Source organism: Schistocerca gregaria, chromosome 1 (assembly GCF_023897955.1).
Source record: "Schistocerca gregaria isolate iqSchGreg1 chromosome 1, iqSchGreg1.2, whole genome shotgun sequence".
Taxonomy (NCBI): Eukaryota; Metazoa; Arthropoda; class Insecta; order Orthoptera; family Acrididae; genus Schistocerca; species Schistocerca gregaria.
Genome location: NC_064920.1, coordinates 677,472,342 through 677,497,126, shown reverse-complemented (window position 1 = coordinate 677,497,126; position 24,785 = coordinate 677,472,342). Strand labels below are relative to the sequence as shown.

At 44.9% G+C, this 24,785-nt stretch overlaps 1 protein-coding gene across 1 annotated transcript in view; it reads left to right on the top strand.

Annotated features, from left to right (window-relative positions):
- LOC126363134 (CUB and sushi domain-containing protein 3) overlaps positions 1-24,785 on the top strand; it is a 513,579-nt gene that overhangs the window by 192,124 nt on the left and 296,670 nt on the right. The window lies entirely within an intron of this gene.

Here is a 24,785-nt window from a genome sequence, read left to right as displayed (position 1 = left end):
GGTCGCTACAACACATATGCACTCCCACAATCACATTCACAAAGCAATGAACACAATTAATCATATAAACAGATATACACTCCTGGAAATTGAAATAAGAACCCCTGAATTCATTGTCCCAGGAAGGGGAAACCTTATTGACACACTCCTGGGGTCAGATATATCACATGATCATACTGACAGAACCACAGGCACATAGACACAGGCAACAGAGCATGCACAATGTCGGCACTAGTACAGTGTATATCCACCTTTCGCAGCAATGCAGGCTGCTATTCTCCCATGGAGACGATCGTAGAGATGCTGGATGTAGTCCTGTGGAACGGCTTGCCATGCCATTTCCACCTGGCGCCTCAGTTGGACCAGCGTTCGTGCTGGACGTGCAGACCGCGTGAGACAACGCTTCGTCCAGCCCCAAACATGCTCAATGGGGGACAGATCCGGAGATCTTGCTGGCCAGGGTAGTTTACTTACACCTTCTAGAGCACGTTGGGTGGCACGGGATACATGCGGACGTGCATTGTCCTGTTGGAACAGCAAGTTTCCTTGCCGGTCTAGGAATGGTAGAACGATGGGTTCGATGACGGTTTGGATGTACCGTGCACTATTCAGTGTCCCCTCGACGATCACCAGAGGTGTACGGCCAGTGTAGGAGATCGCTCCCCACACCATGATGTCGGGTGTTGGCCCTGTGTGCCTCGGTCGTATGCAGTCCTGATTGTGGCGCTCACCTGCACGGCGCCAAACACGCATACGACCATCATTGGCACCAAGGCAGAAGCGACTCTCATCGCTGAAGACGACACGTCTCCATTCGTCCCTCCATTCACGCCTGTCGCGACACCACTGGAGGCGGGCTACACGATGTTGGGGCGTGAGCGGAAGACGGCCTAACGGTGTGCGGGACCGTATCCCAGCTTCATGGAGACGGTTGCGAATGGTCCTCGCCGATACCCCAGGAGCAACAGTGTCCCTAATTTGCTGGGAAGTGGCGGTGCGGTCCCCTACGGCACTGCGTAGGATCCTACGGTCTTGGCGTGCATCCGTGCGTCGCTGCGGTCCGGTCCCAGGTCGACGGGCACGTGCACCGTCCGCCGACCACTGGCGACAACATCGATGTACTGTGGAGACCTCACGCCCCACGTGTTGAGCAATTCGGCGGTACGTCCAACCGGGTTCCCGCATGCCCACTATACGCCCTCGCTCAAAGTCCGTCAACTGCACATTCGGTTCACGTCCACGCTGTCGCGGCATGCTACCAGTGTTAAAGACTGCGATGGAGCTCCGTATGCCACGGCAAACTGGCTGACACTGACGGCGGCGGTGCACAAATGCTGCGCAGCTAGCGCCATTCGACGACCCACACCGCGGTTCCTGGTGTGTCCGCTGTGCCGTACGTGTGATCATTGCTTGTACAGCCCTCTCGCAGTGTCCGGAGCAAGTATGGTGGGTCTGACACACCGGTGTCAATGTCTTCTTTTTTCCATTTCCAGGAGTGTAAATACATCAATAGTATAGGTACTGCTGTAGTGATAGTTACTGTCACTTAACTATTAGGTGCGAAATGTAGATTTGCGAGCAAGTTTCTATTATACGTTTTCGGGAATGGTTATGCACAGACTAAGTGAACAGGATAGGTTTGCTGACGTGTATTAACAGGTTAGTGCAGCAAAAGTTCAGATCGATCATAATGACCAAACGTTAATTACTATACGGGCTCTTAGCTATAGCGATGTGAACCATAAATTAAGTTAAATGGATTGTAAAACTGGCTAGTACTTAGATGCCATGCATAATAATAACACTACTGTATGAAGTCTCAACTGAATGAAGCTGACAAGTGAATGCAATCTAGTGTAATGATCCGCCAGCCTCTAATAAACTTGCAAGTTCAGTAAGGTAATATCGTCTGTGCGCTTGGTTAAAAATGAATTACAATACACTTCCGTAAATGACAGAGCCAATTTTAATGAGTAGTGAAAGTTCAGTAAGGTAATATCGTCTGTACACTTAGTTCCAAATTAATTATAAAACACTTCACTACAGAGTACAGCCAGGTCTTAATCAATAGTGATCGTACGTCTTGCATGGGATGTAATATTAGCACCGCTACTTTCTTTTGGCTGCTTGTAAGGTTCTGGCAGCGAGAGAAATCCAAGTGCTGCAAATATAATTAATATACGGTTGGTCAGTTATCTTATTTAAGCAGTTGTGCTTTACATGTGGTGCACTTTAACATGATGGTCAGTTAGATGTCTATCTTGTACGATACAGAATGACAAATAGCGGCGGATTCTTGATAACTGAGTCTCAGATGTTGCCTACCTCCTGAACGCTGCAGCGTAGATCTCTGGTGCCGATGCTCTGCTGTCCTCTAACATCGCTGCCTGGGTTAAGTTGGCAATAACTGCCTAGTTAATGAAAAAATTAATTACCAAAATTTAAATATATTTTTACGGCTGCTTCCATGCGTGATTTGAGAGCAAAACACGCTGTAAATAAAAGCTTTGAACTGATTCCAAAAGTTGCGGGTTGAAATTAGTCGCATTAATGTTACAAACATAGACCATCATTTCTAAGAATGACGACTGATTGACGGTCTACTTAATCAGCAATTCGTCGGTTTCTTATTCTCAGTTAAAAATAATCTCTCAGAAGCTTGTCCTTTACGCACAATCAAAAAGAATTTTCAAAATGATTCGCATTTCAGAGCACAGGAGACAACAGGTCAAATTTCACTCGTAAATCCTTAGGGCAGTAAAATACACAATCTCTTGTTGGTCTTAAAGTTTACATTTGTTTGGCTTGCCACGTGAATGAGCTTCGATGGAATGGCACATTCTTAACTCGGTTGCCGCTGATTGTAGAAGGTTCCATGTCTCTATAATATCTTCTCCCCGACATCTTCTGCGAGAGTCTTCGAATTCTTCTTGAGTGTAATTTCTTCTTTCTTCTCTTGATGTCCTCACACCTGCGATTTCAAAATAAATTCCTACTCTTAAAGTCTTAACAAATTGTAGCCGCAATAGTACCGGAGACGTCTTCTCGAATGTTCCAAGTTTGACTCGCCTTTCCTTCCAGCTGGCCGCTGGTGTCAAGCAGTTCTAGGCGCTTCAGTCCGGAACCACGCGGCTGCTACGGTCGCAGGTTCGAATCCTGCCTCGGGCATGGATGTGTGTGGTATCCTTAGGTTAGTTAGGTTTAAGTAGTTAAGTATAGGGGACTGATGACCTCAGTTGTTAAGTCCCATAGTGCTCAGATCCATTTGAACCTTTTTTTTTCCTTCCTTTACATCGCGTTCGTGACCGATACACTTAACACTTCAGCCATTCGGACTTGAACGCAATGCTGTTGTTCCACTCTGCACGTTCTCTTCTTCCAAACTTCATCTTCCGTCCAATACTAATTAGAAACACTTCTCTTTACGAAGCATTCCTGTCTTTTCTATCGTATTTGTGAATACGAATATGTTATAATGAGGTAATAAGTAAAAGCCACAGAAGATGGAGGAACTTCCCCGAAACAGCTATGGATCGTAAACCAAGAAAACCTGTGAGAGACATGAGTTTCTCCCGGTTTATGTAATTTTCAAATAGCTTACGAGAATGAAGCCGGGTGACGTCGTCGAAAAAGTACTCCTCCCTACCATTTTCAAGGCAAGACTGTATCAAGTGGGCATTGTGCAAGCGTTGTCCGCAGAGTTTATGCTACCTCACCCGTTGATTATTAATTTTATTATCGATAATTTCTGACGTCGGTAGTCATTGTTTTGTGATGGCACTACTGTTTACAGTGTGTGTGTGTGTGTGTGTGTGTGTGATATCTTTACTGAGTTTCTGTGGAAATCGAGGTTTTAAATTCGCTTGCACAATGCTTACTTGATGAAGTCTTGCCTTGAAAGTGGCAGGGCGCACTTTTTCGACGGGGTCACCCATCTGCACTCCCGTAAGTCATGTGCACAAGAAAAATTTTCTTTGCTCAAAACAGAACCAGACTTCCTTCTGACATATAGAGTGTGAATGTTGTCCTCATTGCCTCCACACACAAATGTCAGCACTGTCAGGGTGGAGGCTGCTACAGGTCTCATCTGTAAGTGTTGTGTCCCACTGCTGCCTAATCCACTAAGAGTGGTTTCGTGCCCTTGCGAAACGAGTCCCTCTCCGAACTCAATTTAGAGTAGGGACCCTGAGAGTCTTCTGACACATAATCCCTGCTCATGGAGCCTATTTCGCATCGTTTGTTCTGACACCTGTTCTCCTGCTCTCTGGAACTGCCACCGTGGAGGGCGTAGCATGGTGTTGAGGATTTCTGCTTGTGCTACACACAGATGTTGGTCCTGCACACTTGTTATTTTTCTTCTGGGACCGATTCTGTGACGTTCTTTAACTTCTAGGAGGTTCTTGAGAGGTAAAACTATGACTCACAGTCACATTCGCTGCGACGTTCTCATGTCTCATTCCCCGCTCTATTAGAGTGAATCTACGCAGCCTCTGGTCGTACGTTATTGTTGTCGGAATCATCTTGAAGCAATACAACTCTCGTAATAACGCATAGATCAAGTACTGCCACGTTTATAGGTGACACGCTTGCCATGGACAGCACATATTGACCCCTCACGGTAGGAACTTGGTCTGTTTCCGATAGAATTACGGCGCCCGGGGTGGCCGAGCGGTTCTAGGCACTACAGTCTGGAACCTCGCAACCACTACGGTCTCAGGTTCGCATCCTACCTCGGGCATGGATGTGTGTGATGTCCTTAGGTTAGTTAGGTTTAAGTAGTTCTAAGTTCTAGGGGACTGATGACCTCAGAAGTTAAGCCCCATAGCGCTCAGAGCCATTTCAACCATCTGATAGAATTACATTACAAACAAGCCACTGTATTGATATCAAATGGCTCTGAGCACTATGGGCCTTAACATCTGAGGTCATCAGTCACCTAGAACTTGGAACTAGTTAAACTCATCTAACCTAAGGGCATCACACACAATCATGCCCGAGGCAGGATTCGGACCTGCGGCCGTAGCGGTCCCACGCTTCCAGACTGAAGCACCTAGAACCGTTCGGCCATAGCGGCCGGTGTATTGATATCATAACGTATTTCTGTATCAGAACGTTCAGTATTAAAGCTACGCCAGTATGTATAATTTATTGATCACTGTTTATAAGTACTTTGCTGTATTCAGCACAGTTAAAACATTTCTACTCGAAATGTATTCGCAGTTGCAAATGTGGATAACCGTCATGTGTAATGGAATGACGACAAAGAAAATTTGTGACGAACAGGGACACGAACCCGCATTTGCCGCTTATCACGAGCGGTCGCCTTACCATTATGTTATCCGAGCGCGACAGACAGCCAGACCCAAACCTCCATGTGTCGCCAACCATGTGCCTAAAATCTGCACTCGTACATCCATTATGCACATTCCCGTACTGGGGGGACATTTAACTTGGAAGTCGTTAGCTCGGTTTCAGCGGATAAATTCGATATTGCAGTGACTGGTTTGTTCAAAAGTACGATGCGAAGTCCCTTCGGACATCCATGCGTGTACTTCTGAACAACACAGGGACTGCAATATCGTAAAAAACCTTCCTTTTCTCCCTGCGATCTGAACACTGTTTACTAAACTGTTAACAAATTTAGCCTCATGTCAGATAACACGTTCTGCGCCACTTGCTCGTTGATTAGTCGAAGCAGTCTGATTAAAGCTTAACGTGACGGTGTGGTCGAAACGCCGCCTTGGCGGGCAATAGCCCGCAGGGTAGCTGTGCTGCGCAGGAAGGCGGGCGAGCGCTTTCACTGCTGGCGGCTCGCGATCCCTGCACTGTGCTACTGGGTCACCGGCCCCAGGCGCGCTCCCTGTTCGCCGCACGACCACAACACCGCAGCGCTGAGCTGGGCTGGGCCGTACTACACTCCAGCTGACCGCCGCGAATGGCTTTCTAGAGCTCCGCCCCGTTCCTAACAAGGGAACCTCCCCATCGCATCCCCCTCAGATTTAGTTATAAGGTGGCACAGTGGATAGGCCTTGAAAAACTGAACACAGATCGATCGAGCAAACAGGAAGAAGTTGTGTGGATCTATGAAAAAAATAAGCAAAATATACAAACTGAGTAGTTCATGCGCAAGATAGGCAACATCAAGGAGTATGTAAGCTCAGGAGCGCCGTGGTCCCGTGATTAGCGTGAGTAAGTCTTGGTTCAAGTCTTCCCTCGAGTGAAAAGTTTAATTTTGTATTTTCAGATAATTATTGTCTGTCCGTCCGTACGTCCGATGCGAGGTAACTGCGCCCTAGTTTGGGGACGCTACACCTAAACAGAAACATTTGAAAACGTTAAAAACATATGTTTTGACAGAGCACAAGGGAAACTGTGCGACTGTGAAACTGTTGCATCCATTTGTTGCAGTTTATGTGACAAACTCTTATGTTTTCATCACTTTTTTGGGAGTGATTATCACATCCACAAGAAAACCTAAATCGGACAAGGTAGAAGAATCTTTTTACCCATTCGCCAAGTGTACAAGTTAGGTGGGTCGACAACATATACCTGTCATGTGACGCACATGCCGTCACCAGTGTTGTATATAATATATCAGACGTGTTTTCCTGTGGAAGAATCGGTTGACCTATGACCTTGCGATCAAATGTTTTCGGTTCCCATTGGAGAGACATGTCCTTTCGTCTACTAATCGCACGGTTTTGCGGTGCGGTCGCAAAACACAGACACAGAGACGTCAATGAACGAACGGACAGATCATAACTTTGCGAAAATAAACAAAGTAAACTTTTCACTCGGACCTCTCGTTCCGCAGCTGCTCAAGCTAACCACGGGACCACGACGCTCCTGAGCTCACACTATCGTTGATGTTGCCTATCTTGCGCATGGACTACTCAGTTTGTATATTTTGCTTATTTTTTTCATAGTTCCACACAACGTCTTCCTGTTTTCTCGATCGATCTGTGTTCAGTTTTTCAAGGCCTATCCACTGTGCCAACTTATAACTCAATCTGAGGGGGATGCGATGGGGAGGTTCCCTTGAAAGTAAATGAAATGCTGAAAGCGTGTAGAGTGTACGTGCGAGTCTATCTGAGGCGTCCAGAAGCAAAATGCAGTGAGTGCACAGCAACATTTTTGTCAGGAAACGCAAAAAAACTTCTTACTTACTTCATATGGCAGATATTCGAAATTCCTTTTTATCATAGATTTATGCTTACCTAAGGAGTATATTTCTGACAATCCCTGAAATATTCGGCTTTTATTTTCCTAGTTATAACCTAAAATAGTTTGGACTGACCGAGTTTTGCCTCTGTTCCCAGGGATCTAAAGAGTTATGCTTCTTTAGAGATCGATGTGCGTATATTATCATTAATAAAAATAAAAAGACACCTTAATACCGTTACAAAAGATTTAATGACCTAAACTGAATGTGATTACAAAGTATGTGACATTAAAGCGACCTGGCCGGGGTGGCCGAGCGGTTCTAGGCGCAACAGTCTGGAACCGTGCGAGCGCTACGGTCGCAGGTTCGAATCCTGCCTCGGACATGGATGTGTGTGATGTCCTTAGGTTAGTTAGGTTTAAGTAGCTCTAAGTTCTAGGGGACTGATGACCTTAGAAGTTAAGTCCCATAGTACTCAGAGACATTTGAACCATTTGAACATTAAACAGTAGTTTGAAAGTAGTTAATAGAAACTATTTGACATCAAGCACTAGTTTGAAAGTAGTTAATACGTCACAAGCTTTCAAATTCTGTCCTGCCCCCTCTAAATTACACTGGCAACTCATTGTCCTCTGGATGAATCTGAAAGTCTGAATCTTCATCTGCATTGTTCCCAGCTGTCTGACAATGGATTACATTCTTGTAGAAAACAAGATTTTCTTTTTCTTCCAAAGTGTGACCGAAATGCTTTTTGAGCAGGAAATCAATATCCCTCACTTTAGCTTCGTTTAAGGCTCTTCCAGTTCTGATAACGTTTGGCTCCACGGACGAGTAGGCTTTGCCTCGTCTGCATATCCCTCTTCCTTCACCATTCTATAAGTCACTAGTGCGTCTCTAAGTTTACCTCTGGTTATCACAACCCGTTTTACAGGGGCAAATCTGAAGTGCCATTGACGGGGTGGCTTATGACATCAGCAATTGCATCCTCCCAACACAGATTGTCGACGTCTACTCATAATTGCAAAACTATTCCGTGATCATCAAATACTTCATTCTACTCACTCGTTGAGGAAATTGTGACTTTAGATCCGGCCAAAAATTATGTCGGATGGTAGAATCGAATGAACTTATTATTTCCATGCAGTGAAATAGCACAAAATACAAGGGTTGGGGACTAAATCTTACCTCGCGCGTTTTTCTTTGTTCCTCTTCCAGACAGAAGGGATGACCGATTTTTTACGGCCTTTCCTTTTTGGAACTGATTTTACATGTCTTCCAACAGTAACATCAATGATTATGGAGCAAATGATAAAGCACTCTTCGTGTTTTATCCAACAACAGTACCACAAACGCTCTCCATGCACTCATAAACAAACCAAGCCAAGAAAAACGCGCCAATATGGCCAGGTAACAGTTGACGTGCAACTGTTTTTAGTTTCACATTAATTTGCAGTAGGGACAACTTGACAAATTGCCACCCATAGGCTCAAAAGTAACGTTTATGAAGTAATAAGCTGGGAAGGCTGTTTTATTCGGACAAAATAAATAAAGTGTACAAAGCGAGTTTTGCATCTTCAAACCTTTTTAATAATGGCGCATGCTAAGGATACACCGAGTTCTGCTCATTTGTTTCTTCATTCGCTGCAGATAATCCTGATTTCCGCCGGAAACATAATCAGTAACAGTTTTGTAGGGCCTTTTAGTAATGAATGATATAATTCTTTAGTCGTAACATTTCCGCCGTGGAATTTAACCATACGATATTATGCTAGCTTAATGTGTAACAAATACACCGTATTAGTTTCATTTCTGGCACCCGTGATTCACGCCTGTGAGAGGCAGGCAAGCTGAGATATGTTCAGTATCGCTTACTGTGTTGCCAAATCAGCTTCTTTAGAGCTAGCTCCGACTTCTGTTTAATATCATTTAGCTGACAAATAGGTGATTTAACTCGGAAGTATGGCTTTTTTAAAAAACATTTTTCTTTTTTCTGTTTTTTTTCTTATCTATAGGAAAGGATTAAAATCTATGTTGATTAAAGGAAAAATTACATATCAGAACACGTTTTTTCGATGTTGTTGTTGTTGTGGTCTTCAATCCAAAGCCTGGTTTGTTGCAGCTCTCCATGCTACTCTATCCTGTGCAAGCCTCTTCATCTCCGAGTAACTACTGGAACCGACATTCTTCTGAATCTGCTCAGTGTATTCATCTCTTTGTCTCCCTCTACGATTTTTATCCTCCACCTTTCCCTCCAGCACTAAATTGGTGATCCCTTGGTGGCTCAGAACGTGTCGTACCAACCAATCCCTTCTAGTCAAGTAGTGCCACAAATTCCGCTTCTCCCTAGCTCTATCCAGTATTTCCTAATTAGTTACATAATCTATCCATCATTATTCCGCAGCACCACATTTCAAAAGCTTCTATTCTCTTTTTGCCCAAACTATTTATCGTCCATATTTCACTTCCATACATGGCTACGCTCCATACCAATACTTTCAGAAAAGTCTTACTGGCACTTATGTGTATACTCAATGTTAACAAATTCCTCTTTTTTAGAAACTCTTTCCTCGCCATCGCTTGCCTGCATTTTATATCCTCTCTACTTCGACCATCATCAGTTATTTTGCTCCCCAAGTAGCAAACCTCATCTACTACTTTAAATGTCTCATTTCCTAATCTAATTCCCTCAGCATCACCTGATTTAATTCGACTACACTCCATTATCATCGTTTTGCTTTGGTTGATGTTCATCTTATATGCTTCTTTCAAGACACTGTCCATTCCGTTCAACTGCTCTTCCAAGTCCTTTGCTGCCTCTGACAGAATTACAATGTCATCGGCAAACCTCACGTTTTTTATTTCTTCTCTCTGGATTTTAATTCCTACCCCAAATTTTTCTTTTGTTTCCTTTACTGCTTGCTCAATATACAGATTGAATGACATCGGGTATAGGCTACAACCCTGTCTCATTCCCTTCTCAACCACTGCTTCCCTTTCTTCCCCCTCGACTATTGTAACTGCCATCTGGTTTCTGTGGAAACTGTAAATAGCCTTTCGCTTCCCGTTTTAACAATATCTCATTAAAATTTATTATTAGACTGAATTTAAAAGCACAACAAAGCAAACTAAAGCTGCGTTAGTGTTCTTTCCGCGCTCGTCAGAATACTACTACACATACACGAGGACAAAACCACAACTACGAAGTATAAACAGTTAAAAGCGTTACTGGGGACGTTGTTGCAGCATACTGACATCAGAAAAGAATTGCAATTTGAGAATAATGAAGGAAGCTGTTCTGAGCCAAGCAGACTTTGATTGTGCAAAATGAATCAGAATTCGTACGCCTCACAGCTGCAAAAAAAAAAAAAAAGGAGCCAGCGAATGAACTTAGGAGAGGAACAGCGAACTTCTATTCAGTGCAGTCGTTTGCTAAGGTGTCGACCCCACTATCATGCATAAATCATTTGGATGAAGCAGTACCAAATATAGGTTTCATAGATACAAATTAATGTTTAAATTGACATGTATAGTGATGCAAGTCATCCGTTTTGGTCTTTTAGAGAGCAGGAATATTTTTTCCTTATTACCAGTGATATGTAATTTAAATAACTTTATTCGTTTACAGTTAATTGTTTGCATAACTTTAGACCTAATGTCCAGTAGATACCAAATTACGAAAAAAATTCGTAATAGTCCGTTAAACAATATAATTATTGCAAAAATGAAACTGGACATAATACACCTTGTTTTATTTGAGCTTTTTCTGGCTTCTTTTTGTAGACGTATTTAGCTTATTTACTTTTGGAGAGACGGCAACACTGATCCCCTACCACAATAATCGAGGTGACCCACGATAAACAATATTCTGCTATCGTCTGGACAAATCTTCAGCTGAGGCCTGTGCAATGTTACCGGAGACCTAAGGAGATTCTGTTGTTAGCTAGTCCCAGTTCTAACACAATGTAAAATGTTTAAAGAGGGGAGACAATCAGTTTCATAGGAATCTCCAGTTACGGCATTTACAGAAGAAAATGTCAACACCGCTGCTGTCACTGTGAGAGAGAATCGACAAATAACCTTACGAATACTTTCTGAAATACTGGAAATTTCATTGGGTGCCATTCACAAGGTGATGACGGAAAATTTACACATGAGAGGTGTTTGTACTTGATGGGTTCCACCACTGTTGTGTACAGGGTTCATGATAGAGAAAGATCAGGGATTTCCTTCAAAGTTGATCAGTGTTGATTAAATTCGCTACATTTTACTTGTGAGAGGAAGTGTGGCAATCTCCTTCATAATCAACCCCCACCCCCCTCCCCCCTGCTCCCAAAGAAAAACCAAAAAAGTGGTGCCTTCTGCTGGGGAAGTTATGGTCATTTCATTTTTAAGCATTCATGCAATGGTTTGTCAGTATGTTGTACCTGCAAACTCATCAATAACTGAACATTACATCAGGGCTGTCCTTGAAGATTTGCAAGTCCGCATCAGACAAGCAACACTACGTGAAGTAACTACAGAAGTCAATGTGGGAGTACGATAAACGTATCCATTAGGAAAGTGCGGAGAAATATGGCGTCAATGGACTGTGGTAGCGGACAAGCGACGCGAGTGCCTTTGCCAAAAGCACGACATCGCCTGCAGCGCCTCTCCTCGGGTCGTGAGACAGTCGGCTGGCCCCTAGACGACTGAAGCATCGTGGCCTGGTCTCATGAGTCCCGATTTCAGTTGGTAAAAGCTGATGGTAGGATTCGAGTGTGGCGCAGACCCCACGAGGTCGTGCACCCATGCTGTCATAGGGCACTGGTGCAAGCTGGTGATGTTTCCACAATGTGTGGGCTTTGTTTAGGTGGAATGTATGGTAGATTCTTTTATGTGTTTTTTGTTTTGTTTGTCTGTTGTCGATGTATTATGCTCGCAGTAAAAGGTCGTAAGAACGTGATAAGATTGTCTCTGATAGTGCTGTTAAAAGAATTACTGTTTGTTGCGCGTATGAAGAGTCTTGGGAGAGACGGCTGGACATTTTTAGCAACTATTCATACATGAGATTGCAGGTTCGATTGCTGCTGTCCACGTCTCTTCCTGTATACGTCGCATTCAATCTGAAACAATTCTGCTATTTCAATACTTCCAAAAATACAAATAAAGGTCGTGACGCTCACCTTTGTTCTCATGAAATAATAACGGTTTATTGGGTCTCTTGTACAATTCTCAACATAACACGAAAAGAAGCGAACAGAAAATTCTAGTTACCCTTAGTTACGAGTAAACCACAGGGAGAGTAATGCTCCGAGTCAACGATATAATTATCATAGAGTCTCTCAGACAACGTCTTCGCCACTTAGCTTTCTCACAGTCGATTCAGTACATTACATATTTATTATACTACAAATGGAGTGCATCCGCTTGTCCAACCGAACCGATAATTGATTGGAAATAGTTACTTGCAGCTATCTGGAGACCGTTTGCATCCATTAATGGGCTTCATATTTCCAAACTACGATGGAATTTTTATGGATGCGCCAGTTTATTGTGCCACAATTGATCCCTATAGGTTTGAAGGACATTCTGGACAGTTCGAGCAAATAATTTGGGCCTCCAGGTCACCTGACATGAATCCCATTTAGCATTTATGGGACACGAACGAGAGGTCAGTTCGTGGAAAACATCGTGCATGAGCAACACTTTCGCGATTATGGACGGCTGTAGAGGCAGCAGGGCTCATTATTTGTACAGGGAACTTCCGACAACTTGTGGAGTCCACGCCACGTGGAGTTGCTGCACTACTGCGGACAGCAAGAGGTTCGACACAGTGTTGGCATGTATCCCGTGGCTTTTTCCGCCTCAGTGTAAGTCGTTTCAGATTCTCATACGAGTCTCGACAGTGCACGAATCCGACTTGCAGATCAAACTCGGCCGGTTCCCCAGCCCGAGAAATCAGGTAAGGCCTGAAGTATCGGCTTCCACAGGCGGATACCCGCAGTCAGAGACCTTAATGAGGGCCGGCGAGTCAGTGGCCTTAATGAAAGCGACCTCCGCTGGCAAGCCTTCCCGTTACTGCCAGTGCTCGCGAGCGAACTCATTAACACACGCCGCTGCCGCATTGCTTACGTGCCGCTTCCTTACATCTCCATCGTCCCCTTTCCTTTATTGAATGAAATGTTTTCTCGTTGCGATTCGTTATACAGTGTATACACACTTCACAACGGGGAGCTCACGTGCACGTCTCCTGAACGACTTCTCACCTGGTTTTACACTGGGAGCGGAAGCTGAGAGGAATATCGTGCTTATGAATAATGAAACATTTCTCAGCCACCACTTGGAGGCAGTATTACTTGACAGATAGATTTGTCTACAGTCAGTAGCTTGGAAGCACGCTATCGCGTTGACGCCACTTCGAATAATATAGTGACATTTGACGTGAATATGAGACTCACAATTCACGTCTTATTTATTAAATTTGTAATCGATGCGTTCCAGTTCACGATACTTGCAGAGCAATTCAGCCTATGCAGTTAAGTTGATTGTGACAGTACTCCTCTTAAAAAATGTTAATTATCATCTGATAAGCACTTAATTCCATAAATTATCTGGGAAAAGGCTTTAGGAGTGAATTAAAATGCAATGACCATATAAAATTAATCGTCGGTAAAGCAGATGCCAGACTGAGATTCATTGGAAGAATCCTAAGGAAATGCAGCCCGAAAACATGGGGAAGTAGGTTACAGTACACTTGTTCGCCCACTGCTTGAATACTGGTCACCGGTGTGGGGTCCGTACCAGATAGGGTTGGTACAAGAGATCCAACAGAGAGCAGCGCGCTTCGTTACAGGATCATTTAGTAATCGCTGAAGCGTTACGAAGATGACAGATAAACTTCAATGGAAGACTCTGCGAGAGAGACGCTTAGCTGCTCTGTACGGGCTTTTGTTGAAGTTTCGAGAACATACCTTCACCGAGGAGTCAAGCAGTATATTGCTATCTCCTACGTATATCTCACGAAGAGACCATGAGGATAAAATCAGAGAGACTAGAGCCCACACAGACGCATACCGACAATCTTTCTTTCCACGAACAATACGACATTGGAACAGAAGGGAGAACTGATAGAGGTGCCCTCAGCCACACACCGTCAGGTGGCTTGCGGAGTGTGGATGTAGAGAAGTAGATAAGTGTGCTTATCTGAGTGAAAGTAAATCTAGAGTAAATTAGGTGCAAAAGTCCCCCCTTCCTTAGTCTACATACCCGAACCTCGAAACATCCAACTACATGAACGGAAAACAATTTGAGGTACGCTGCCTGACAAGAAACATGAAGGACCCAGAAGGATTCGAGGAAACAAAGTGTAACTTCAAGGGTTAAGGGGATTTGTGATGTTATTTCACTGATTCCAAATTCGAATAACATTTACAAATAACTTGACAGTATTAGCCCACTTACCAGATGACGTTGCATCCCCTCTGGCCTGGATGCATTTACTGATTCTTTTGGGAAGTGGAAGCTTTTCTATCCGCTCCTGAGGCAAGCTGCCGCACAACTGTTGTTACTGGTCCCTGATATTCTGGATAACGGCACTGGGACCGAGTTGACGCCCGACCTTGTACGACACGTGATCTGTTGTGGCCAGATCTGGGAATCTTGCTGGCCACAGGAGACCTCAGCATCACGCAGACAGTTCATAGACACATCCAGACACGCCCGAATTGTTTGGACAACCATACTACTGCTGAGAAAATGGCGCCATGGTACTCTCACTTGAGCGGTAAGACAACAGAGGCAGCATGTGTGAGCTTTCATAGTTACCTTAATTACTACCGATGGCTCCCCAACCATGACACTAGGTGTAGTTCCTCTGTGCGTCTCGAAAACATTGGGAAAATGAAGCCTCTCGAACGGTGGATGCCATACTCGCCCACGATGCTCATTCGGGTTAGTTCAAGACACGGACTCGCCGCTGAACGCAAAGCGACGACGCTCATCTGCAGTGCTTGCTTTTCGAGGTCACGGGTCCACTCCAAACGCAGCCGTTTGTGTGGCGGCGTGAGTGGCAGTTTACGTGTAGAACAACAATTTTATAGCCCGACTGCTGCCAGTCCCCGACCAACGGAGAGGAATGACACAGAATGTTGCAGGAAGTCCGTTACTTGTTCTCGACATACAGGAGCAGATGCGTAGCGATTACGACGTGTTTAGTGCACAATACGCCCATCCTACCTTGTGTTGGTCAGACGTACTCGACCGGAAACTTGACGACGAGTATCAGTGCCGTCACATTCCCATGCTCCCCAACATCGGGCAACTGTCGTATCCGAAAGCCCCACAAATCTGAAGATTAAGAGATTCGACCAGCCGTCCAAATGGAGACCCACGATGAGGCCGATTTCAAACACTGTCGGCTACTGAAAACGCTGTCTCATGCGAATACGTGGACCTCCATGTCCTTCATAGTGATCACGCAACATGTCATGCCATTTATATCCCTTATACACTGAAGAGCGAAAGAAAGTGGTGCACCTGCCTCATATCGTGTAGCGCCACCGCGAGCACGGGGAAGTGCCGCAACACGAAGTGGCATGGATTCGACTAATGTCTGAAGTTGTGCTGGAGGGAATTGACACCATGAATCCTGCACGGCTGTCCATAAATCTATAAGAGTACGACGCGGTGGAGATCTGTTCTGAGCCGCGTTGGTTAGCCGCGCTATCTCAGGAATCGTGTCACGCTTTGCGCTGCTCCCGCCGTCGGAGGTTCGAGCCCTCCTTCAGGCATGGGTGTGTGTGTGTGTGTGTGTTTGTCCTTACGATAACTCAGGTTAAGTAGTGTGTAAGCTTAGGGACCGATGACATCAGCAGTTTGGCCCCATAAGATCTTATCACAAACTTCCAAACCTCTTCTGAAAAGCACGTTGCAAGGCATCCGATATATGCGCAATAATGTTTTCGTCTATGGAGTTCGCTGGGCAGCGGGAGTGTTTAAACTCAGGAGTGTGTTCCCGAAGGCACTCTGTAGCAACTGTGAACGTGTGGGGTGTCGGACTGACCTGCTGGAATTGACCAAGTCCGGCGGAATGCACAATAGACATGAATAGATGCAGGAGATCAGACAGCATGCTTGCGTACATGTCACCTGTCAGAGTCATAGTAGACGTATCAGAGGTCCTATATCACTCCAACTGCATACGACCCACACCATAACACAGTCTCCACCAGCTTGCACAGTCCCTTGCTAAGATACAGAGTCCACGAACTTGGCTCTAAGCACTATGGGACTTCATATCTGAGGTCATCAGTCCCCTAGACTTAGAACTATTTAAACCTAACTAACCTAAGGACGTCACACACATCCATGCCCGATGCAGGATTCGAATCTGCGACCGTAGCAGCAGCGCGGTTCCGGACTCAAGCACCTAGAACCGCTCGGCCACAGCGGCCGGCGTCCATGAACTCATGAGGTTGTCTCATCCATACACGTACACATCAATTTGCTCGATACAGTTTGAAACTAGACTCGTCCGACCAGTGATATGTTTCCAGTCAACAGCAGTCCAATGTCGGTGTAGACGGACCAGGCGACCCGTAAAGCTTTTTGTCGTGTGGTCATCAAGGGTGCACGAGTGGGCTTTCGGCTCCCAAAGCCCACATCGATGGTGTTTCGTTGAATGATTTACCCGCTGGCACTTGTTGATGGCCCAGCAATCAAATATGCAACTATTTGCGAATGCTTTCACTTCTGTCACGTTGAACGATTCTCTCCAGTCGTCGTTGGTACCGTTCTTGCAGGGTCTTTTTCCGACCAGAGATTTGATGTTTTATCGGATTCATGATATTTATGGTACATTCGTGAAATAGTCGTACGGGAAAATCCCCACTTCATTCCTACCTCAGAGATGCTGTCCCTTCGCTTGTGCGCCGACTAGTACACCGCGTTCAAATTCACTTAAATCTTGATAACCTGCCATTGTAGCAGGAGCAACCGATCTAACAACTGCGCCAGACACTTGTTGTCTTATATAGACGTTGCCGTCGGCAGCGCCGTATTCTGCCTGTTTACATACCTCTGTGTTTCAATAGGCATGCCTATACCAGTTTCTTGGCGCTTCAGCGTATATTCTACCAGGCCTAGTGACGACACTAAACATAACAACACTAATGCATTTTGGTCTCCATTATATCTGTCACACAGAATTTCAATTACATACGTGCCGATGGTATGTTCGTGTACAGAGTTACTTTGACATCCGACTATGTCTTCTGGCCGTTTCATTCTGCACCCCCGGGCGCCATTCGGAGTGACTGAATTTTCTCATAATGAGAAAATGAAAGCCGTTATCTGTATTTAACTTGAACATCGTATTAATTTATATTTATTATTGACGATCGGTTTCGACAGTTAAAATTCTTCATCTTCTGATTTTCAAAACATTTTTTGCTATAAATCATGTTACATCATGAGTTTACCACTCATGGTGGAGAATATACTGCATATTATACGTAGGCTTGTCAAAGCAAAACCATATACAGATGAAAAGCAGGTTGTGCAAATGGGCACGTTCACACACGTAGCATTCCACATAAACCGAGTCGCACAAGGTCCTTTTTATACGTATACGGTTCACCTTTTGACAAACCTATGTAAAAGGTGCTGTATATTCTCCATCATAATGACGACGTGGCATGAGTGATATACTCACAATGGAACACGATGTACGTGTATAACCAAAATTTTTTTGAAGATCAGAGAATGGATGTTTTGACTGCTATCGCGTAATTTTAAATGATAATAAATGATTGATTGAATAATTCATGCAACGATAACCTTGTCATTCTTATTGTATGAAATAGTTTTGAGAAATGGAAATAATGAATCTTTTCTCTTTTACATATGTTAAAAGTTACGCCTGATTTTTCTCAGGGTGCAGTCACCCACCAACAATAGCATACATAGCCCAACGTGAAGACATCCGTCCAACTCACGATGGATTAAAATCCTTTTCAGCTATTACGCGGTAATACATTTTAACAATTCTTAATTATTTTTTCTGAGGGGCTGGATGTTCCAGGATAGCTGCCTTTGTGCCATGGCAGCGTAAGAATTTATTGGTATTGGTGTTAATAAAAACGGCACCTCTGGCCTAATATGAATTGGAAAATATTGCGGGACGCCGTTTTCAGATTACGAATGTAGTGCGGGACAATACGTTGAGAATCTGGGTTTCGCAGGAGGTGTGCCAGAGACAAATCCCTGCAGTCGCGCTATCCTCTGTGTCCTCGGTGGCACAGATGGATAGAGCGTTTGCCATGTAAGCAGGAGATCCCGGGTTTGAGTCCCGGTCGGGGCACACATTTTCATCTGTCCCCGTTGACGTATGTCAACGCCTGTAAGCAGTTAAGGGTGTTCATATCATTGTAATTTATTCTTTTTATACTTTTAGTATCATATGACTGTTGGAAGAAGTTATATAATTTTTGTAATTAATGTCGTCGCTACACCAATGAGGCTACAGAGAAATGGCCAGGTCAACATTTAATTATTATTTACTGAATCATATACAGGATAGGTACTACCTACTCACAAAAATACGCACTACAATCTGATAGCACAGATAACTCTTCTCCTTTGTTAAGTCTCTGCAATTTTTTTTCTGCCATTTTTTTATCGAAGGCAATGCTATACTGCCGAAACCAGTCATCAGTAATAAATATTAATTAATCCGATCTTGGCTAAAAAAAATTAAAATAGATCGCTCCTTACACTTTCTCATTATGAGAAACTTCAGTCACTCTGAATGACATAAAAAGTTCTCGGTTTACTTGCCGCGTCAAATTTGAATAAAATCCCAAGCTTTCGATGACTGCCTCCGTCATCTTCGTCAGGGATAAAACTGACTGTGATGGATCGGTGAGGCTTCCGCTTTTATAAGCAGTGGACGGCTTCTCATTGGCTGGATGACGTCGCGGTGCAACCGGCGCGTACTGAGGTGGCGGCCTCTATATCCATAGATTTTGTTTGCGCGCTTTATCCAGCATTGTTAGACTCTGTGAAAATAATTTCAACAGAGACTCCGGTTATGCACTCAGCAATGCATGGAAGCGCGCAATTGATAAAGAAAGAGCACAGAGGGAGACTTCTTACCTTCCTCGCAGTTCTCCGCCTGTTGCGATGGATGGCGCTGCAAACAACGCTGGATAAAGCGCGCAAACAAAATCTATGGACATAGAGGCCGCCACCTCAGTACGCGCCGGTTTCACCGTGACGTCATCCAGCCAATGAGAAGCTGTCCACTGCTTATAAAAGCGGAAGCCTCACCGATCCACGACAGTCAGTTTTACCCCTGACGAAGATGACGGAGGTACTCATCGAAAGCTTGGGATTTTATCCAAATTTGACGCGGCAAGTAAACCGAGAACTTTTTATGCAAGGACTCCGTCGCGAAAGACTTCGTAGTCACTCCGAATGACAGTTGAGGGTGCAGATATACACTGCCTGACAAAAAAGTGGAACACCAGGAAGACATAGTCGGATGTCAAAGTAACGAAATAATCCGTTTTTCAAGCCATTCAGAGTGACTGGTGAATCACATCAAACACATCAACATGCTAGAAGTGCACTGTTGCGCGGTATATTCACGCTACTGGTCCAGAATTGAAACTCGTTCTCTGCAAATCACTGCTGTCGAATGGTAAGCACAAGAAAATTGCCGGAGTATTTCATCATTCGAACTGTAACGAAGTTGTTACAGAACCCACAATTTCACCAATTTAGTCCGGTTGGCGAACAGAATCACCACCCAACGCGCGTTGTCTCAACCACACGTACTGCCGCCGGGTGTACAAACGTTTCGCAAACCGTTACCTTTACTTTTTAAGGAGAACATTTCGCAGCGTTGGAGGGAGACTGTGTATCGCGGGATATCTGGTAGGGGTCCAGCAGGGCGCGCCATGACAGCGACGCAGCGCGGAGAGAGGAGCCATCAGCTTTCTCGGCGGTAACGGCCGCCGTGTGGCAGTCTGTCGCAACCCGCTCTACAGCGCCGGCGGCGCTCTGCTGTCGCGATGAAAGACTTCGGTAACTGCCGAACAGCCGGCAGGAGAGCAGCACATTCCACTGTACTCGGCTGCTCCACTTACCTTGCAGAATGTTCACTCCGCTCTCAAAATTCTGCTGCGGAACATGTGCACCGAATATGAATTACTACTGGAAAGGTGGTGCCTCACAGATTGGAGATAAGGGGGTTGGAACTTTAATAGTGGCAAATATTTATTTACTACTTACACAAAGAAGTATGTTAGACTTTGAAAAACACAAAAGATAGAGTACCCGTGGGGAAATTGGAGTCAGAAGAATTTATAATAAAGAACGGACTTAAGCAAGGAGATGCCCTGTCTCCGCTACTTCTTAATTTAGTCCTACAATATATTGTACGAATGGCAGGAGATAATTCAGAGGGTGTGGAGTTAAATGGAAATGTTAAGACATTAGCGTATGCAGATGATCTAAACATCATTAGCTATAGGAAAGAATCTGTAACAGCAAATGCGAATGCGTCAATCAAGGCTAGTGAAGATGTAGGTCTAAGGATAAGTGAAGAAAAAACTAAATACCTGGTTAGTACTAGAATTCCAACAGCAGTAGATCAGGAAATGTTAAGAGTTGGAGACATGCAGTTTGAAAAAGTGAACACATTTAAGTATCTAGGCGTCGACATCACTTCGAGAAATGAGATTGAATCCGAACTGAAGAAGAGATTACGGGCGGGAAATGCGTGCTACTTCTCACTGAATAGATTACTTTCAGCGCGGATATTGTCTAGGAACTTAAAGATTAGAATATACAAAACTATTATTCCACCAGTTATGCTGTATGGGTGTGAGACTTGGTCTCTCAATGTGCAAAATGAGAAGCCGTTTCGAGTATTTGAAAACAAAATTTTCAGGAAAATTTTCAGAGCAAAAAGGGATGACATTAGCGGAGAGTGGCGAAAACTGCATAACGAAGAGGTCATGAACTCTATTTAAGGCCTGACATAATCAGTACTATTAAATCACGTAGATTGCGATGGCCGGGTCACATAGCTCGAATGGATGAGGGCAGGGCAGCGCGCAGAATACTGGTAGGGCACTTAGAGGCAAAACGTCCTGTGGGGAGACCGAGGCGTAGATGGCAGGACAATGTGAAGGCTGATTTGAGGAGACTAGGTATTGAAGGTGAATGGAAGGAAATAGCCGAAGACAGGGACAGATGGCGAAAATACGTTGCTACGGTAATGGACTCTCGAGTCCGGTATTACCAGTGAGTGTGTGTGTGAGAGAGAGTAGTCATCAGAATTGTATCTATCCCCATACCAGCAATGTGGAAGTCGTAGGACACATTTAGCAGCGCTAGATGTGTTGATACATCGAGTGGAGCGGTCTACTGCCCGACGAATCTCTGTAAGAGTACTGAAACGAATGCCATAAAGTGTTTCCTTCATATGAGGAATCAATCCCCATCGATCGACCAAATCAGTCGCAAGTTGTGCCACACGAGACCGGGCATTGTCCTACAAAATGATGTGCGGATCCTGCAGAAAGTGTCGCCGCTTCTTTCTCTAAGCTGTTCGTTTTTGGAACACGGCCTGCAATCCACCACAGTCCCAGGACTTAAGCTCTTGTGATTTCAACGTGATTCCTAAGAAGAAGGAAGCACTTCTTGGCATTTGTTTCAGAACTGTTACAGAGATTCGGGAAATAGACCGCTCCTCTCGAACTATCAACTCAACTGGCGCTGCTAAAGCTATCCTACGGCTTCCACATCAGTGACAACTGGTTATACACAATTCTGGTGACTACTCTGAAGGACAGTAAAACTTTGAAACTTTTATCTATTTTTATAAGTTGTAAGTAAATATTTACCACTATTAAAGGTCCAACCCTCGTATTTATCGAAAATCCCATGGTACCACCATCAATTAATAAGAAAAACATTTCTTATCGCTAACAGTTTCGACTGCCACAGACCATCATCAGTACCGGAAGTTTTTCGTGAACATTACAAAGGGGCAGCCAAACGAAAACGGCACAGATGGAAAAAAAAGTAAGCAAATTATTTACAACTTCAATAGTACGCGCAGTAACTGTTAATACATTTACCCCAGAGTGAGAAAAGACTGTCAATTCCATCACAGAAAAACGTTTACAGTTGCCCACGGAACCATGATTGTACGAAAACCTGCAACTTTTCGTCCGAAGCAGGTCAAAGGCCACGAATGTCTTTCTCCACAGCTCCAAAAATATGGAAGTCGCATGGAAAGACATCGGGGCTGTATGGAGGTGTAAAGGCTTCCCAGTGAAATTTATGTAGTGTACTCGAAACAACCTCGCTAATGTGTGCCCCCGCTTCTTACGAAGAGGTGCACGCCTGTGTACAATCGTGGTTCCTTAGGCAACGGCAACATATTTCCCATGAAGACATCGAACATATTGTCTCATAATGTGGTTAGTTTCGAAATAATAAACAGTTTACCTACTTTTTTTTTACATTGTATCATTTTCATTTGACTGCCCTTTATACACTCCTGGAAATTGCCCGTGAATTCATTGTCCCAGGAAGGGAAATTTTATTGACACATTCCTGGGGTCAGATACATCACATGATCACACTGACAGAACCACAGGCACATAGACACAGGCAACAGAGCATGCACAATGTCGGCACTAGTACAGTGTATATCCACCTTTCGCAGCAATGCAGGCTGCTATTCTCCCGTGGAGACGATCCTAGAGATGCTGGATGTAGTCCTGTGGAACGGCTTGCCATGCCATTTCCACCTGGCGCCTCAGTTTGACCAGCGTTCGTGCTGGACGTGCAGAACGCGTGAGACGACGCTTCATCAAGTCCCAAACATGCTCAATGGGGGACAGATCCGGAGATCTTGCTGGCCAGGGTAGTTGACTTACACCTTCTAGAGCACGTTGGGTGGCACGGGATACATGCGGACGTGCATTGTCCTGTTGGAACAGCAAGTTCCCTTGCCGGTCTAGGAATGGTAGAACGATGGGTTCGATGATGGTTTGGATGTACCGTGCACTATTCAGTGTCCCCTCGACGATCACCAGAGGTGTACGGCCAGTGTAGGAGATCGCTCCCCACACCATGATGCCGGGTGTTGGCCCTGTGTACCTCGGTCGTATGCAGTCCTGAATGTGGCGCTCACCTGCACGCCGCCAAACACGCATACGACCATCATTGGCACCAGGGCAGAAGCGACTCTCATCGCTGAAGACGACACATCTCCATTCGTCCCTCCATTCACGCCTGTCGCGACACCACTGGAGGCGGGCTGCACGATGTTGGGGCGTGAGCGGAAGACGGCCTAACGGTGGCGGGACCGTAGCCCAGCTTCATGGAGACGGTTGCGAATGGTCCTCGCCGATACCCCAGGAGCAACAGTGTCCCTAATTTGCTGGGAAGTGGCTGTGCGGTCCCCTACGGCACTGCGTAGGATCCTACGGTCTTGGCGTGCATCCGTGCGTCGCTGCGGTCCGGTCCCAGGTCGACGGGCACGTGCACCTTCCGCCGACCACTGGCGACAACACCGATGTACTGTGGAGACCTCACGCCCCACGTGTTGAGCAATTCGGCGGTACGTCCACCCGGCCTCCCGCATGCCCACTATACGCCCTCGCTCAAAGTCCGTTAACTGCACATACGGTTCACGTCCACGCTGTCGCGGCATGCTACCAGTGTTAAAGACTGCGATGGAGCTACGTATGCCACGGCAAACTGGCTGACACTGACGGCGGCGGTGCACAAATGCTGCGCAGCTAGCGCCATTCGACGGCCAACACCGCGGTTCCTGGTGTGTCCGCTGTGCCGTGCGTGTAATCATTGCTTGTACAGCCCTCTCGCAGTGTCCGGAACAAGTATGGTGGGTCTGACACACCGGTGTCAATGTGTTCTTTTTTCCACTTCCAGGAGTGTATTTTGGATACATAGACGGCGCTCCATTCCGATCTACGAAACGTCAGTATCGCAAACTGAAAATCACAATTGCATACATAAAATACAAACATCGTTTAGAAGCTCCAATATCTTAATTATAACATACTACTTACAAATCCTTACTCTGCATACTGGCCAGGCATTACTACAACTTCATTATTGTCGGTCATGGTTCAGACGTTCCACCATAATTACAGGAAGATGTTATCTGAAAACTATAATGCCCATATTCAAATTTGAACGTTTAATGAATTGTCTATAATTGTGTAAAAAATACTATCATTTTTTAAAAATCTGCAGCTGTATTGCACAATAATCAATCAGGATTAAGGGACTATGATCATGTTACGTTTAGTGTTGGAAGTAACACTCTAGGGAACAGAATTAGGCTGCCTGATCTGTGGAAGCAAATAAGGTGTACAGCCAGTTTATTAAAGTAGAACAAAAAATAAAGAAATTGTGAATTTATCTCAAACATGGTACAGGGAATAGAAGTGTGTCACTTTTTTAGTGTAGCATTTGGTATTCTCATTTACCTATATCCACACTTGTGCTTCCCGTGTCACGGTAGAGAGCTTTTCGGAGGGTACTGGGTGTACCGGAATCGTTTCGCATTTTTCTATTCCATTTGCAAACAGAAGAA